Source organism: Apium graveolens, chromosome 7 (genome assembly GCF_009905375.1).
Source record: "Apium graveolens cultivar Ventura chromosome 7, ASM990537v1, whole genome shotgun sequence".
NCBI classification, from domain to species: Eukaryota; Viridiplantae; Streptophyta; class Magnoliopsida; order Apiales; family Apiaceae; genus Apium; species Apium graveolens.
The window spans coordinates 52,030,465-52,035,090 of record NC_133653.1 but is presented as its reverse complement, the minus strand read 5'-3'; the positions used below and the strand labels follow the sequence as shown (position 1 = coordinate 52,035,090).

Genomic DNA, 4,626 nt, shown 5'->3' with positions numbered 1-4,626 from the left:
TAATTATGTAATTGAATAATTAAAAATTATTTGTTATTTGATATTTTTATAAATTAATGAAAAAACTAAATTAATTATTTGAAAAATATTGGTATATAAATAGTACAAGTACTATCTTAAAAAGAGGCTACAAGTATTTTTAATATTTATAAATATATTTATTTGGTACTACCTTGTGAAAAAACACAGTATGGTACTCATTAACAATAATAACACTCTCCCTCTCTTGTTTATCTTCACCCCATTAATATCATCTCTGAGAGTTAATCTCCTCTCTGTTCTTCATAAGCTTTTTGTATCAGTTTGTGGCTCCGAAATCAATTCCCTGTTATTAACTCTCTCTGTTTGGCCCATTATCTTTCTCTCCCTCTTTTTCGCTATATCTCTCTCGTACACACCCATTCTTCTCTTAGGTTCAACAATATATTTTGTGGCTTCAATCAGCAAATCAAATGGGGCTTATTCAAATAATGCTTCATATTGTATCAGTTAGGTTGAATTAGGGACAAATTTGGGTTTAAATTGAGGATTCAGCTTCACTAAATTACGGTTATCGCAGACTGGATTCTGGAGCAGTTAGGTGTATTGGATATTTTTTAACGATTTCAATTAGGTAACAATGAGCTACTCAAGTTTTGTTTCAGGATTTTTTTGTGTACTTCTTCTACTTCTTATAAATTGTGATTATGTTGTATAATTTTTTCAATTTATTTGCTTTGCATATATATTCGGCAACAAGGTTAAGTTTTGGATCTTTTTATTGTACGCTGGCCATCTGCAGCAGTTGCACCAAAGCTTGAACAACTTCCGGTGTAGGAGGCTGAAACTCAGGTTCAGGCTCAAAATTATATTAATTTAATCATCTTTGATACAAGAAAATTAATCCACCTAGGCTAGAATTACCTAAATTTATAGCATGGATTTAGTAGAATTTTGTTAGGTTGTACTATGGTACTTGTAAAAAATATAGACCAAGACACAGAGGGCAGTGATGCTGGAAATATGGAGAAGAAGATTACAAAAAACTTTTAATAGCTGTGTATTTTTGTGATGTACTATAATTTCTAGGTTGAGAATCACTTTCCTACTAGTTGACCTCTTTTATGCCAGTCAGCTGTAATCCCCCACATAGATAACATTTCCAATACTCATTAGATGTACATTTGTTTAGCGTGTTTGGTAAATACTAGATGACTATAGTTTCTCTGCATTAGCCATAACTAGTTACTCACTGGACTCTTAAAATAATAGTTTGCATTTATAGCATTACAAATTCCATATTTAGGTGATGTGATAAGATTTCAAGAGAACCGATTGGATGAATTTGATCTGAAGGTTTGTTCTCTTATTGACAGTGAAAAACAAAGACAATTCTGAAGCTAAGAACTTATTGCCTCAGAGAATTTTACATACCGAGCAGTGTTGGAAGCAGTTGGTTTTTGTCTTACAAATAAGTATTCTGGAGGACTACCAGGAAAGAGGTCAGAAATGATCTAGAATGAAAAGACTGTATGATTCGTTATGCTATGTTATATTTGAACTAATTATAATATTCAGGTATTGTGGTGGAAATGAGTACATTGATGAACTAGAAATTCTCTGTCAAGAGAGGGCACTAGCTGCGCTTCACCTAGATGGGGAGAAGTGGGGCGTGAACGTTAAGCCATTATCAAGTTCACCAGAAAATTTTGAAGTTTACGCTTCAATTCTTAGGCCACATGATCGCCAAATGGTATGCTATAAATATATCTTTTCTGTTTAATTTCAATTTTACGGTCTTAGTGCAGCATCGGTATTAATGTAATTCTCCTTAATAAGGGACTGGACTTGCCCTATGGGGGACACTTGTCCCATGGGTTCATGACTCCTAAGAGATGTGTATCAGGAACATCTGTTTATTTTAAATCTATGCTTTATCGGCTTAATAAATCCATAGGTGATACATTTTACTATGATTTTTAAAGCAACAATAGTAGATATGTTATATGTATTGGTAGGGAAGGTGCTAAAGTTGCATGTGTTGATATATGTACCTGATAAAGTTTTCTAATTTAAATTAATTTTTCATTTCTTGTAGGTCTTGTTGATTACGACATGCTTGAGAAAACAGCTAATCTCTTTAGACCAAAGCTCATTATTGCCGGTGTCAATGCTTATCCTCGAGATTTTGACTATCCTCGTATGAGGAAGGTACAATATATTGGCTGCTTGTCGAAAAGCATGTGAGATGGTTCCTCTAATTTTTTGTGTTTAAATTTTTTATAATTGGTATCTATTTATGCTTGCTTTTGTGTTCTGATCATGTGTCCATCACTACATCATATGGTAAAAAATATTGCAGATGATGTGGGTGCCTTTCTTATGATGAATATAGCTCATATAAGTGGACTCGTTGCTTCTGTTGTTGCTGATACATTTGAGTATTGTGATATTGTATCAACTACGACACATAAGGTGTGTACACAGGTTTAACACTTTTTGTGATAATTTTCCCGCTGGTCATTACTTATTAGGTCATATTGTGTGATTGTTATCAACTCCCTATACACTACAGTTACAAAAGCCTAGTAAATATGTGCTATATGATTGTGTCTATTAATGTACTTTACCTTCAGTTTGAATAATTTTAATACCTTGAAAGTAACGTATTCCTTTTAATTGTTTTCATGATGATATATTTCCTTAGTTGCCAAAGCCATTATGATATCTACCTAGTATGAGTATATACTTAGCAGTATCACTATACTAATTTATATGTCAATGAAAGGGACATTTTTCAAACAACTGAGTGGCCTTAAACTTGGGAACCCTGGTTGATGAGAGGTAATTAGCATTATATTTACTTAGCCAGAAGAATAAGAAGTATAATATTATAGAGTGTGGACTATTTTTTTCAAAATCAAGAAGTATGTATTGCAAATACATTAAAATAATTAAGCTTATGTTGCTTTTATTTAGTTTTACTTCTGGGGACAAGTATATTCTTACTTCTGTGATATTTGTATTTTGTTGCTTATTACAATAGTTTGGTCTTCGTTAAAAGTATTTCAAGAAACTAAAAGATAGTTGTATTGAAGATACATTTATACATGTCTTAGTTTGGATTGTATTGGAGGCCTCTGTTATTTTTAATTTTCCTGTTCTTCCCCTTGTTAGAGTTTTGTGTATACACAAGCTTACAAACTATCCTGAACAGTATTTGAGAGGCCCTAGAGCAGGCATGATTTTTTTCAAAAAAGACCCTGTTCTTGTTTTTTATTTAGAATCTGCTATCAACAATACTGATTTCCCAGGTTTTCAGGTAGTTAGGCTGAGTTCCAGCTCTATAACCATGAATGTCATTACATAATTATATTATTCCAGTTAATGTTAGTGAATAATTTTTACAGGGTGGTCCTCATAACCACACAATTGGGGACTTGCAGTCTGCCTGAAGTATGCGCAGACCCCGGAATTCAAGGCTTACCAAAATCAGGTATTAATGTCCAAATTAAGGACAGAAAGGATTGAGAAAATCTTTACTATAGCAGATTACTTGTTTTGCACTATATATAATTGAAAGTAATTTGTTCAGGAATATGACCTAATGTGGTGAATTATTCAAGTCATTCAGAAGAGATAATATCCCAGAATGAGGTTTCCCGTACATCTCTTATTCACTTTTGGAGTCTCTGGAAAGAAAACATTGAAAAGCTATTTGAGTATCTTGGTTCTCTTGAATCCCAAGAGTTGAGTAATTTTCCCGATCATGGTGAGTTCTGTTTTAACTATTTTGAAGCACGGAGGAAGGTAAGTTATTTGAACACCACCTTCATAGTGCTATTCCCTAATGCTGATTGGTTGAGAAATGCGAGAACTCTTCATAATGTTAGAAATTCATAATGTTAGAAATTCATACATGTTAATTGCATTAACTTCATTCATAATGTTAGAAATTCGATACATGTTATTTTTGGTATATGCTGCAGTGTTACTGGAAATCTGAAATACTTTCTGTTGGAATGAAGTTAATGCAAACTCTTGAAGCCCTTTTGAATCTGTAAACCAAAAATGGCTCGTCTATGTTTCAATGAAACATGTTAGTTGATTTTTTCCTCTCTAGCTCTCCATTTTCTCAAGTATCAAGCATTATTCCGACGGAGCATATTATAACATGGTCAAGCATTTAAAAGCATCTCATGTTCTTGTCAAAACACAAGATATAGTTTTGCGATCTCAATTTGCAGAAAGAAAATAGGGACTTGAAGATTTTGAAGTATTTATTAAGGAGATACAATATGTGTTATCTTTTATCTGTAAGAGAACCTTAATAGAAAGAGTTGGATGGTATTTTTAATTCAATAGTTACTTTTCTTTCAATTACATTGTATAATTAAATTTTTTAAATTTATTGTAATATATTATTTTTGAGTTATACAATTTAATTTTCAGTTGTACTGTATTTTTGGGACGTTAGTATATTTGTATAATGAAACAAGTTAATAGAAAATATATAAAATTTCAAAAGAAAATAGGGAAAAATTTAATTTTTTACTGTCAAAAAGCATCGGCATTTTACTAACCGATGCTAGTGATGAGAAGCAATAGCGCCGGTTAAATAACATAACGTATATCGTGAACACCTGA

General features: G+C 32.3%; 1 long non-coding RNA gene across 3 annotated transcripts; it reads left to right on the top strand.

Annotated features, from left to right (window-relative positions):
• The first annotated feature begins 200 nt into the window (after window positions 1-200).
• LOC141670847 (uncharacterized) lies at window positions 201-4,403 on the top strand. Of its 3 annotated transcripts, XR_012554778.1 has the most exons (9): window positions 201-613; window positions 740-831; window positions 1,356-1,481; window positions 1,558-1,732; window positions 2,078-2,222; window positions 2,342-2,454; window positions 3,390-3,475; window positions 3,575-3,751; window positions 3,969-4,403. It is a non-coding gene; the product is annotated as an uncharacterized LOC141670847 (long non-coding RNA). The 3 variants fall into 3 exon arrangements; XR_012554777.1 differs by having other exon boundaries at window positions 2,078-2,190; window positions 3,575-4,403; XR_012554776.1 differs by having other exon boundaries at window positions 3,575-4,403.
• The last annotated feature ends 223 nt before the right edge of the window (window positions 4,404-4,626 follow it).